We start from the raw sequence: 14,263 nt of genomic DNA, 5'->3' as shown, positions 1-14,263 counted from the left end.
GTCATGTTTTGAAAAACTAAGTATATTTCCCTTCATCCTATCCCACCCCCCATTTATTCTATTCTCTCTTTTGACCCCATCCCTTCTCAGAAGTGTTTGCTTCTGATTACTCCCTCCTCCAATCTGCCCTCCCTTCTATCATCCCTCTGCTCTCTTACCCCCTCCCCCCTATTTTCCTATAGGGTAAGATAGATTTCCATACCCAATTGAATGTGTATATTATTCCCTCATTAAGCCAAATCCGATGAGAATAAGATTCACTCATTCCCTCTCACCTTCCCCCATTTTCTCTCCACTGTAAAAGCCTTTTCTTGTCTGTTTCTGTGAGATAATTTACCCCATTCTACCTCCCCCTTTCTCCTTCTCCCAGTATAATCCTCTCTCACCTCTTAATTTTATTTTCCAGATATCACCCCTTCATCTTCAACTCACCCTGTGCCCTCTACCAATCTATCTATCTATCTATCTATCTATCTATCTATCTATCTATCTATCTATCTATCTAATCTATCTACCTATCTATTTATCTATCTATCTATACATACATATAATTTTTTTTTCCCTCCAACTACCCTAATACTGACAAAGGACTCATGAGCTACAAATATCATCTTTCCATGCAAGAATGTAAACATTTCAAACTTAATAAGTCTCTTATGATTTCTCTTTCCTGTTTACCTCTTCATATTTCACTTGAGTCTTGTATCTGAAAGTCAAATTTTCTATTCAGCTCTGGTCTTTTCATCAAGAATGCTTGAAAGTCCTCTATTTCACTGAATGACCATTTTTTCCCCTGAAGGTTTATACTCAGTTTTGCTGGGTAGGTGATTCTTGGTTGTAATCCTATCTCCTTTGCCCTTCAGCATATTATATTCCATGCCCTGCGGTCCCTTAATGCAGAAGTTGCTGAGTCTCGTGTTATCCTGATTTGGTTTCACTGAGGCCTGTGCACCCATCCGAACTGCATTCTTCTCCCAGCCCGGCATCAACCAACCACATTGTATTGGTCTGGAGATTTGTTTTGCTCTGTTTTTGTGGGTTCTGCTGCTTTAGAATTTGTTTAGACCCATTTTGGGGAGGGGGTTAGGCAATGGGGTTAAGTGACTTGCCCAGGGTCACACAGCTAGTAAATGTTATGTGTCTGAGGCCGGATTTGAACTCAGGTCTTCCTGAATATATCCACTGCACCACCTAGCTGCTCCCTAAAGCCATTTTTTAATAGGTATTTGGAGAGGTTTGGGGGAGATTTCAAACAGGTCATTGCTTTTACTTTGCCATCTTGGCTCCATCCCCTACCTGGTTAATCTTAGCATGTTTTATTTCTAAAGAAAAGTTTAATTTAATAGTATTGATATAGATGTAGACAGGCATACCTATCTACATTAACATAACTCAGTGAATTGGGAAATTCAAGTGCATTTATTCCCATTTGACAATAAGAAAGAAAAAAAATGAAGTGCCACGGTCACATAATTGCTATATCACAGACCTAGGATTCAAACTCAGGTCTTCCAATTCTAGGTCTACTTATTAAACAAGTATTGTTAAAAATCATCATTTGGGGCAATTTTTAACCAAAGTTGCAAACAAATCTAAATTTCTCCATTGGCCTTTTATTTCAATTCTTTAAATGGGAGGAGTCTTAGAAAGAAGGAATAAGCTGTCCTGTTTTTCTATCATTTTTGCAATGTTTTAACTTATGAGAATTAGATGCTTTCAGATTTCAGTGAAAATGTGGAGTAAAAGATGATACAGAGTGTTGTGGAGTCTTGTTTTTTTTTTTCCTCTGAAAGTTCATTTTGCTGTCAAGAAAAATCTTTAATACATTTTAGGCAGTGAATAGGAAATCAACAATTTCAGATACCAAAAGGGGAGAAAAAAAATCTGAGAAATAAGGCACAGTAACTGTGGGACAAGAGCAGTGTGTGAAAAATCAGAGTACTGAAAGCACACTCAGACATTTTTCAGGACAAAAGGAAGCTGATTTCTAGTGAACCAGTGAAGTTACAAGGGCCCAAGCCAGTCAGTATTTTGTCAGTTCAATTCCTTTTTTTTTTTTTAACCACACTCTGCCTGCCACGGGAGCTCAAAGAGAAAGCAGCTGAGTTAATAGTTTCAGAAAATCCTACCACCAAGGATGTCTTTATCAGAAAACCTCATCAGAAGCCAAAACCAGGGAATCATATCAGTTATCCTAAAAGAGCAAAGAAAGTCAATTTCTGAGCAGAAGCCAGATTTTTCCAATGGTTGAGAGAGTTTCATTATTAACAATTTTTCTGATGTCTTAAAGATGCTCTGACATCATCCAAGCCTGATAGAAAAGCTGTTATCAGATTCTTAACAACCAAATGTGAACATGTACCTGAAAATGTCTCAATAGGCTTGTCTAATAATATTTTCAGCTATTGCCAATTTAATGTTGAAGCTGTACACAGATTTCTGAACCAATGTGTATCAACAATTAAAAAACAAACAGGAGCTGAAGAGAGGCCCACAAATAAACCTACTTTTTTATTTCATGTATGTCTATAGACTTTTCAAGTTCCATCCTTCAGTATCATTGCTAGAACATGGAACTCAACAATAGCCAACATCTTATTCTATGTACTTTGATAAAGTACCCCTGTCCATTTTTCCATGCTGTGCTACAAACAACCTGGAAAGTCAAGGCCTAGGAGGATTTGTTTGAAGCAGTAAAACAAACATCCAAAAGCCAGAAAAGCAGCATCTGTTCCTGCTGCCTTTTGAGTAAAATTATGTCCTAATTTAGCTTTCAACTAAAATCATCATAACTGAAATACAACTAACAAATTGGATGTGACTTGCAATTTACTCATCATTTAGGGCGGAAGAGACCAAACGGCAACTTGGAAATTGCCAGCACACCCCACTGAAGGTTATGCATGTGGTTCGGTGTGGCCAAGCATCATCCTTCACCTTCCCTCCCCACAAAGCTGTGGGACTCCCCTAGTCTGTGATAAGTTAAACTGCAGTTAGAGAGAAATAAGAAGAGAAAGTGGTAGGTAAGAGCTCATGAAAGAACCTGAAGTATCTAGGGTTGAAGTTTCTTAAGTGTCTTTTTCTTGTATTGTTGTTGTTCAATCATTTCAATCATTTCTGACTCTGTGACTCATATGGAGTCACTTAGCAAAGATACTGGAGTAGTTCGCTATTTCCTTCTCCAGTTCATTTTATAGATGAGGAAACTGAGGAAAACAGGGTTAAGTGACTTTCCCAGGGTCACATGGCTACTAAGTGTCCGAAGCCTAATTTGAGCTCAGGTTTTCCTGACTCCAGGCCTGGCACTCTATCTGCTATGCAACCTAGCTGCCCTTTTCCTTGTATATCTAATATAAATATCATTATCTTATACTGCTGGAGCTCTTAAATTTTGCTGTGTCATGGACCCCTTCACAGAATAATATTTTAAATGCATAAAATAAAGTAATTAAGATTACACAGAAACTAATTTTATTGAAAAAACTCCCCCATCCCACCCCCCCAAAAAAGAAAGCATTATACATTTTTTAAGTTCATGGAGTTCTGGTTAAACACCCCAAGTAGAGTGGTTCTGCAGCTATACTGAATACAGCATACTATAACCTTTCCTAAAGTCAGATGCTATACCATTTCAATAATCTCGTATAGTATCTGCAGTAGTACTACCCTAATCTAAGAGTAAACTTTATGTTGCAGAATAATACTTACAAAAATGTGCTTACCAAGCTACTACTACTACTACTACTACTAATAATAAACAAACCCAACCCGAAGAGAACACATAACAGCTCTGGCAATTTGCCAGTCTCTGATATGGTTCCCTGCCAAAACAATGCCCACATCTGATTTACTAACAAGGGAAAGTTGGAGTTTTGTCTCCTAACAGATCAGGAGACTAGCACAATAAAATCTTTGACTTCTATTTTTCCTTTCACCACTGACATTTGATGTGTCTTTGAGAAGGTCACATCATTCTTGGGTCTGTATCTGCCTGATGTAAACTTCTAAGCTTGGCAAGCTTGCTATGAGGGGAGACATTAGATACCTCAGAAAAAACAAATTACCCAAACACATGATCAAGAAACTATCTTTTATGAACTTAAAGAAATAAGTGTAATGTTTTCACAACTGAGAGCAGTGGATAGTGAGATTCTGTTTAAATGTGGCAAGGGAACTAAATGCATCAGAACTATAGTAAAATTATATTCTATGAAGAGATTTTCTTTTAATATGAGTTTCCAAACATATATCCTGTAACAGCTAAGTTTTCTGTTTGTCAATTTTTTATACGTTGCATTTTAAATTACTGAAACAGCATCTAGAATTAATCTCATATAGCAAAAAGCATGTCTATAGCAGAAAATTTCCCTGCCTTCTAAATTCAAAAATATTTATTTACTTTAAAAAATAGATGCAAACATTTCTGATGATTTTCATATACTTTCATACATTTTAAAACTAAAGAATTTGCTATTAATAACTATGATGTATACATACACTTTTCTCTTTCCCTGGAAATGCTGATGGTTTGTCTCTTTCACTCTGCAGTGGCTTAGGTCATAGCCAACAATACCAGTTGTCAAGACCTTGAAGAGATATAGCCGAACCACCCTAGAATAATTAATCTAAATCCTTTCTGCAGACACTGGGTGTAGTATGATATGAATCAGTGATTTTCTCCTCTCCAGTTGATATATTTAGCAGGAGGAAAGACTTCTTGCTTAGTAGCAATTATACTCCTCTACACCTTTGCAAGGTCAAGCACATTTGGGTATTCAACTACTGGTAGGACTCATGACCATATCGTCAATGGAAAATTCGTTTTCTGGGATCCATTTTGCGCTGTGAGGATTTTTTCTGCTTCAAGTTTCATCTACTTTCAAAGATAAGAAGTTGATTTACATCCCTAGAGAGGAGTGGAAGGAGAAATACATGGCTGCATGCTGACTTTTGTATATACTGAATATGTCACATAAGGGTACATGTCAAGTGCACTGGGAAATCAGTTCCCTAATCCACTCCTTATCTGAGTAAAAATACTCCATTAATGGCCAATCTACTGCTACATATCTTGTAATGTACAAAACCAAAGGAGGACTGCCTTCTCCTTTTCTTTATCTAGTAAAATTTGACTTTTCTTCCAAGACCTATTTTAAGTTCCACACCTTTGGTTACACTTTTCTAACTACCCTTGAACAACAGAATTCCATAGTGGACCTCAAAAGCCATCTAGTCTAAGTTACATCTGAACAGGAATGACCTCTACTGCATTCTTTATAAACAGTCGTCTAGGCTTCACTTGATGAACCCAACTCAGGGGGGAATCCAGTAACAAGAACAACAATAATTGCATTTTATAGTACTTTAAGGTTTGCAAAGCAATTTACAGATACTGTCTCATTTGATCCTCACAACTGCCCTGGGAGGTAGGTGCTATTATTATTCCTATTTTATAGATGAGGAAACTGAGACAAACATAGGTTAAGTCATTCACTCAGGGTCACACAGCTAGTACATGTACTCAGATCTTCCTCAGTTAGTCAATAAACATTTATTAAACATCAAATATGTGCCAAGCATTGTGCTAAGTGCTGGGGATACAAAGAAAGATTAAAAACAGGCCTTACTTTCAAGTGACTCAGTCTAATGCAGTAGACAACATACAAACCATGTACATGATAAACTGGAAATAATCAACAAAGGAAGGCATTAGAAGTAAGGCTTCCTGTAGGAGGGAATTTTAGCTAGGACCGAAGGAAACCAGGAAACAGAGATGACAAAAGAGAAATTAGGGATACCTAGTGAAAATGTCCAGAGACAAGAGATGGAATGTCTTGTTTGAAAAACAGCAAGGAGGCTAAGGTCACTAGATTTAAGAGCATGAGGGATGTTCTAAAGCGTAAAAAGAATGCAAAAGCTCAGGGTCAGGAACAGGGCAGGCTAGGAAGGGTGTTGAATGCCAAACAGAGGAATTTATATTTGATTCTGGATCTGATAGAGAACTACTAAAGTTTATGAGTGGGGAGGTGGTGCGGAAATTATATGGTCAGACTTGAGCTTTAGGAAAATCATTTTAGTGGCCAAATGGAAGATGGACTGCACTGGGGATACAGATCAACCAGCAGACTTTTGCAGAGTCCAAGTGAGAGGTGATGAGGGGCTACACCAGGATGGCAGCAGTGTCAGAGGAGAGAACGGGCATATTCCGTAGGCCTCCACAGCAGATTAGAGGTGAGCCTGGATCACTGGGAGGATAGTGATCAACAGTAATAGAGAGGTTAGGAGGAGGACGAGGCTTGGGGCGGGGAGGAGAATTAAAAGCTCAGTTTTGGACATGAGTTTAATATATCTTCAAGACATCTAGTTTGAGATACGTAATAGGCTGTTGGAGAAGCTAGACTAGAGGTAGGGAGGTTAGAGTTCTTCTAGTCACTGAGCCACCTAGCTGCCTAAAACTTTTTTTTTTTAATTTTGTGAATTTCCAATTAAGAAGTCATGCATAGTGATTCAATTTGTAAATTATGCTCCTTTGATCTTTGGGAAAATGTGTATATGACTTCTGGGTTCCCCTTTGCCATCTTACTTCCTGCTATTGCCACTTTATACTAGCTACTTATAAACTTACTGTACTTACTAGAAAGTGGGGGTGGTCAGGGGAACCAGAACAAGATACAATTTTAACACACAGTCTTAAAGAGTTGCTTAAAGTACTTAGAAATTTAGTGATTTGCCCAGTATCACACACTGAATACCCATCAGAGGTGGGACTTCCTGAGTTTGACCCACACTGCCTCTACACCTTAGGAAGCCTATTTTTCAAAAAACAATACATTTTAATTGAAAATAGCAGCATGTCACAGCGGGCTCTTTCTTGCTCTAAATGTATGATTCCCTATAATCCTATTTTACTATGGTGCAGCTTAATTTTTCAGTTGGAATTTAAACCACACTACATAAATAAGCATGTACATGAGCTACTCAATAAATATATTCTTATCATCTGACCATCAGTAGGACCTTTACATCATCTTCAAAATATTTCTTTAAAGGGTGGGTCAAAATCCATCCTCTTTATTATCTTTCCCCCAAAATCCATCCATCTTCCTGACATCACAACTAAACTTTCAGTCACTCAGTTTTGCAACTTTGGACTCATCTTCAATTACTTGCTATCACACACCCCACACTTGCAAACAGTTGGCAAGTCTTGTCAATTCTAGGTCCACAACATCTCTCCCAGCCATCTCCTTATCTCTACTCATTTATCTACACCCCTAGATCAGACTTTTATCACCACTTCTGAATTGGTGCAATAGTCTGATAATTGATCTCTCTCCCCCAGATACTTCCCTTTCTCTAGCCATCCTCCAAGCAACTGACAAAACGATTTTTCTGAAGTGCAGGCCACATCACTCCCCTGCTTAAAAAAGCTACAGAGGCTCCCTATTCTTTCTAGGATCAAATACAAACTTCTCTATCTGACATTTGAAAACTTTCAGAATCTGGCCCCAGCTTAGCTTTCCAGGTTTATTACATATCACCCTCTTTACACACATTCTTCAGTCTGGCCAAACTGGCCTTAAACATGAATTCCATTTTCTATCATTGTGACTTACACAGGTTGCTGTCCATGTTGGAATACACACTGTATCTGCGAATCCCTAACTTCCTTCAAGGCTCAGCTAATGCACGATCTCCTAAAGGAGTCATTTTATTATTTCATTAATTGTTAATGCTTCCACCCCCTGCAAATACATACATAGATGCATGCATACATATATACACACATACAAATACATACATATATACTTACACCAATAAATAAAAAAATAGGTAAATTGATAAAAAGATAAGATAAAATAAAATAGCCTACCTTGTTCTTACATTGTTATCTCTTTTGTATTTTTCTATTTGCACATTATAGGAGTTTGAGGATTAACTAACATTCTGAGATTTGTATTTCAGAGGAATAAGCATTCCCTCTCAGCTCTGAAAGTGATTTGTAACTATCTCAAATGCCTGACTTGAGTCATGCCCAGACATTATTGAAGGAGTATATACAGTCTATGAGAGAAAGATTTAGAGGAAGGAGTGAGGTCCTCAAGAACTAAGTAGCAGTAGCAGCAGTGAGAATCCGGCTCCTTTGCCTTGCCCAGCACTAAATGACCTGAACTTGAAAGAATCGGTGGCACAGGGGCAACATTAAAAAAAGATAATCTAAAGGAGAAATTGAAAAGAGGACAGAACTGCAGCAAAGAAAGGAGAGATCAAGGAGGGTCATTGCTTCCCACAGGCATTTCAAAACAAAAGACTCAAGCCAAAGTTGCCACTTATACATACCTATTAAAAAGAAAAAGTCTACTCTTTCCCCAATTCCCCCTCCCCATGCCTGGCCAGTAACACAGTACTATACTTTGCTTGCTTCTTTTACCTAAACATTTCCTGTACTCTGAATTTTATCCCAAACATAAGGATACCAGGGTCAACAATACAAAGAGATAAATTTAAATTGTGAAAGAAAGACAAACCTCAGAAGCATTCTAGCTGGGAAGAGGGACTTTGAACTATAATTGTACTCCTTTGAGCTTGTGAAAATGAGAGAAATGATTATTAATAACCAATGATTTGGGGAGATCTAGAGTTTACTCTTTTTCTATAGTCCTCATTTCAAAGTTCAGTCTCTTAAAGGACATTGAATTAACTCTCCTCAATCTTGGTCAGACCCCACCCAACCTTACAAAGAATTTGATTCCATTGTGTTCTACTCAGGTTTGGGTGAAGATAATTATTTTTATTAGATTGCCCAAGGCTGGGGGGAGTGAAAGCAGTGACTTGCTTGAACTCTCCCTCAAACCCCTCCAAATACTCATAAAAAATGGCTGTAAACAAATTCTGAAGCAGCAGAACCCACAAAAAGACAAACAACCTGGATGATTGATCAGAAAGGTGTATCACGCGGGGCTGGGAGCGCAGCGCAGCGCGGCGTGGGCGCGCAGGCCGCAGCAAACCTGGAGCCAGCCTCAGAGGACTGAATCACGGGCAGCTGTGGAGGTTTCCAGACTCCTCAATCCGCAAATGCCAAAGACAACTTAGAAGGTCAGTGGGAAAAGTCTGTTTCTGTCGTTGGTCAGAGAGGAAGGCGGGGTTTCAACTCCATTCCCCAAGAGCGTGGCCCTCAGGTGGGGAGGGGCAGCTGCTTACCGAGCTTCCCGCCCACAGACTGAGGGGGAATCCAGTGGCTGATCAGAGAGGGATTGCAGGGATCTCTTTGCCAGTGCTGAGGCAGGAATCTCTTGCTTTGCCCATGTGTGGATCTGGGTCACAGTTCTAGGCGGCAGTGCTGGGGTGAGGAGGAGCACTGGTGTGGTGGAACTTGTAGTGGCTGTGGAGAGGCACCCCTCCTCACAGTTATGGGACAGAAAGGAATACTTGTGGTCACAGGCCAGGAAAGGAGTAAACCCCTCACCCCTTATCATACCACCTTGCAAGAACTGAAAATTTACAGGTCCCTACAAGTATCTCTGAAAACAGCTACACAAACCCCTGAAGCTTGGGACAGTACACTCTCCACATGGGAAGCAGACTCTTACCTTGACAAAGAGTTTACAACGAAAGTAATTGCCTGGGATCATGAGCATGCAGCGCAAAAAGAGTCAGACTATATTATCTTACTTTGGTGAAAACGATCAAAATATACAACCAGAAGAAGACAACAAAATCAAAGCTCCTACATCCAAAGACTGCAAGAAAAATATGAATCAGTCCCAGGCCTTGGAAGAGCTCAAAAGGGATTTTGAGAAGCAAGTAAGGGAAGTAGAAGAAAATCTGGGAAGAGAAATGAAAGTGATGCAAGAAAATCGTGAAAAACAAGTCAACAGCTTGCTAAAGGAGACCCAAAAAAATACTGAAGAAAATAACACCTTAAAAAACAGCCTAACCCAAATGGCAAAAGAGGTCCAAAAAGCCAATGAGGAGAAAAATGCCCTAAAAAGAAAAATTGGCCAAATGGAAAAGGAAGTCCAAAAAATTACTGAAGAAAATACTTCCTTAAAAATTAGGATAGAGCAATTGGAAGCTAGTGACTTTATGAGAAATCAAGACACTGTAAAACAAATCCAAAAGATGAGAAATTAGAAAACAATGTGAAATATCTCATTGGAAAAACAACTGACCTGGAAAATAGATCCAGGAGAGAGAATTTAAAAATTATTGGACTATCTGAATGCCATGATCAAAAAAAGAGCCTAGACATCATCTTTCAAGAAATTGTCAAGGAAAACTGCCCTGATATATTAGAACAGAGGGCAAAATAGAAATTGAAAGAATCCACAGATCTCCTCCTGAAAGAGATCCCCAAAGGAAAACTCCTAAGAATGTTGTAGCCAAATTCCAGAGTTCCCAGGTCAAGGAGAAAATATTACAAGCTGCTAGATTGCCCAAGTCTGGGGATAATTTAGAAGTAAATGACATAATCAGGAATGGGTCTGGTCCCTCATTATAATATTCATTCTCTCATTGATTGTAAACCAATCAGAATTCATTGCTGCCCTTGGTGACACCCCTTTTCTAAGGGCATATAAACCATGAACCTACCACCATGAGGGTCTTTGGTATTCAAGACTGCCACTGACCTCTTTTATTAATAACATGCTAGCATTATCAGTAAAATGACTAATTACCCAAAAATTATGTCTCTCAAACTTTTTAAACATCACAAGCTTGTAATTGTGGTCTTAACTTTCCCTATGATAAAAAAAAACAAACCCATAAAACAGAAGAGGAAGAGACCATGTAGATTGAAGGAGCTTTCAGATTGTTTATAAGCTAAAGGGGAAGGGAAGAGAAGTGCTAATTATTCCAATAGCTGATTAAATCTCTACCTATAAAGGGGTCTGGGAGTACTGGCAAGCCACTGAACCTTCCTGCTCAGTGATCTCTACCAATGGCATTACATGTGTACATGGTGCTTCTCCTGAAAGAATATAACTCCTTGAGGGCAAATACTGTTTCATTTTTGACTTTTGAGTCAACCAAATCTAGCATATACTAGATGTGTGCCTGAATAGAGTAGATGCAAAATTAATTCTTGATGGATGACTCTTAGTACTTTTTGCATATTATCAATAACTTTCATCCTCACGTTTACAAAACATTATTAAAATGCATTTGCAAGTAAATATGTCTAAAAACTAGGGTGAATTTGTTTAACAGTAGATAAATGTTTCCTTACAATATTCACCTGAAAAACGTTTAAAATCATTTCCAGATGAGGACATAGCCATATAGGTATTTTGTACCAAAGATGGGGTAGGTGAATAAAACATGAATTTTCTTTCACTTTTAGCACAATGATAGATGCTTAATAAGCGCCTGTTGACTGACAGACTGAAAACAAAAGCTAATCTTCCCAATCATCCACAGGAGTGCTAGGGTTATTTTTCTGCTTTTATTAAGACTTTTTTTCAACATGAGTTTGGCATTTTCTTACCATTACAAACTGAACCCTACTCTTATGGGCAGAATTGTATTTATTTGTTTGTTTATTTATGCATTACACAATAGCATACATGTTTATGCTGCTATGAGAGAGAAAATGGAAAGTAATAAGCTAGTCACACCCTAAAATGACCACTTAGGCATCTGGAAATTAAGTGAGAGGAGGAAAAATGGAATTGGAGGGATACGAGATGGTATCTGATGAAAATAAGGTGGTACCTTGACATTTTTAATTTCCCTCTGATAGTCTGTAATTAATTAATGGTTTCACAATATTGTGAATTTTGTTCTTGTTCAGTCATTTCAGTCGTGTCTGACTTTTCATTACTCCATTTGGGGTTTTCCTGGCAGAGACACTGGAGTGGTTTGCCATTCCTTCTTCAGCTCATTTTACAGATGAGGAAACTGAGGCAAATGGAGTTAAGTGACTTTCCCAGGGTCACACAGCTAGTAAGTATCTGAGGCTAGACTTGAACTCAGGAAGACTCATTTTGCTGACTCCAGACCCTGCACTCTAACTATTATGCCAAATATTTTGAATAGCTTATAGATAAATGGATAGGTAGATATATGTGTGTGTATATATCTGTATATCCACAACATGATGAACTATGTAGTAGTCAAACATACAAAACAATCAATTATTAGTCATTATCTAATGACTTGATAATCACTGTACTTAATACCTAGTAGAGGCTACAATGAAAACTCATTTGGGATGTTGTTTGCCTAACTGTACATTAATCTCAACAGCAAACTTTTAGTTTAAATGCATCAGTAGATATGTCCTAAACTAAACTAAATTTCTGCTATTCAAATAAGATGATAGATATACAATATTTGCAGATCATCATCACAAATTTGCAATTAAGAAGCATAAAAGAAATACATTGCCTTGCAGGTCCTTTTGTCTGGGTAAATGAATAAGGAAATACAAAGAGCATGCCTCTGGTTATAAGCATGATTAATTTTTAAAGATTATGGAGGAAATTTATTATAATAACAGCTTAATAAGTACTCTCATCTTCTTTTAATCGCCATGTGTTTAAATGCTATTACATTTCTCTGAAGTATTATACCACCATCTTTTTATCTTACCTCTGTCTTTAAGTGAAATTCATTCATTTCTCAACAACTGACAGAAGTAATGCTGATCTAAAAAGCATCAATTATGTAAAAATCCAAATCAAACCATTTTGGGTTTTTTATTCTTTCACTAACGGCTTATAAGCATAATTAATCAAATCAAGCCTTCCTCTCTTCTTGGAGAGCCGTAATTTCAAAGAACAAATTAGAGCATCCTTGGGTGTTTGCACATAGTACATGCAAAGATGTGTGTATATGTATGTATGTGTGTATGTATGTATACACAAACATATGAAGCAGAGTTTCTTATTTGACGCTAAACTTTGTATAAGTTATCAGATAACTAATATTTTCAGCATAAACTAATATTTATAGCATGTTATGGATAATGTAAGACACATCTATCACTTCTCATAGGCATTACAATAATTTTTAAACTCTAAATACCACACAAATAAATTATCAACATTTCTATATATTACCAACACTGTCCAGCAGCAAGAGATAGAAAGAGAAATTCCTTTTATTACAACTATAGACAATGTAAAATACTTTAGAGTCTTCCTGCCAAGGGAAACCCAAGAACTATATAAACACAATTACAAAATACTTTTCACACAAATAAAGTCAGATCTAAACAACTGGAAAAATATTAATTGCTCATGGATAGGCTGAACCAATATAATAAAGATGATAAGTCTACTTAAATTAATACCATACGTTAAGAATATTTCAGAAGGCACAATCAACAATTTTAAAAAAACAAATTATTGCATAGTATATTCTCAATTCAACAAGTATCATGTGCGAATATTTTGATAAGCATTGAAGATACAAAGACAAAACCAAAACAGTCTCTACCCTTAAGGAGCTTATATTCTACTCTGAAATGAGTTCACATTCAGTCTAAATCGTGCAACAAAAAGAACATCTTCACACTTTGTTTTTATTTCATTTTACTTTGTATAATTTCAGTATATATATTCAAAAAAGCAAACGGAACATTTGAGAAGAGATGAAAAGGCACATTGCAAATTTTCCACAAAGAATTCCTTACATGAATGCCCACAAATAAGAATAAAGAATTTCTAGTGAAATGAACTTGTGTTTTTTCAGAAAACAGTAATATTCAGTGACTATTCTGATTTTTGCATAAATATATCATTCCTGTGCTTTATTTTCAAAAGTATACAAGTGTTCAAAAATCAGCATACAAGTGTTTAAAAAATAGTGCAGATTGTGTTTATGGACTATTTTATACACGATAATTAATATCCAGTACAACAAGAATTTACTAGGTGCTTACTATATGCAAGGAACTGTGTTAGCTCCAATAAATACGAAGACAAGATAAAAAATAGTCCTTACCCTGAAGGGATTTAAAGAATATAACATGTAAGTAGACATGTATACATGTATGATGATGATATCTGGTAATATACAGTGCAATTGAATTGTTTTTAATGCATATGCTTTGGTTCTACTTCCTGTACCTTTAGGTTTATCTAAATCATAACTTGTGTAGCTCTCCTTCTGGGCTAATTCTCCAACTCCAATTCATACTGGTAGCTGGATCCTGAGGGCCACTATTTCACCCCTCAGGATTATAGTGGTAACTGAAAATGATGGTAGTTACCCCAGACTACTGTCCATGAGCCCTATCTGGTATACCTTCCATTGA

The sequence above is a fragment of the Phascolarctos cinereus genome, unplaced genomic scaffold (assembly GCF_003287225.1).
Source record: "Phascolarctos cinereus isolate Bilbo 61053 unplaced genomic scaffold, phaCin_HiC Scaffold_7;HRSCAF=346, whole genome shotgun sequence".
Taxonomy (NCBI): Eukaryota; Metazoa; Chordata; class Mammalia; order Diprotodontia; family Phascolarctidae; genus Phascolarctos; species Phascolarctos cinereus.
This window is presented reverse-complemented; position numbering follows the sequence as displayed.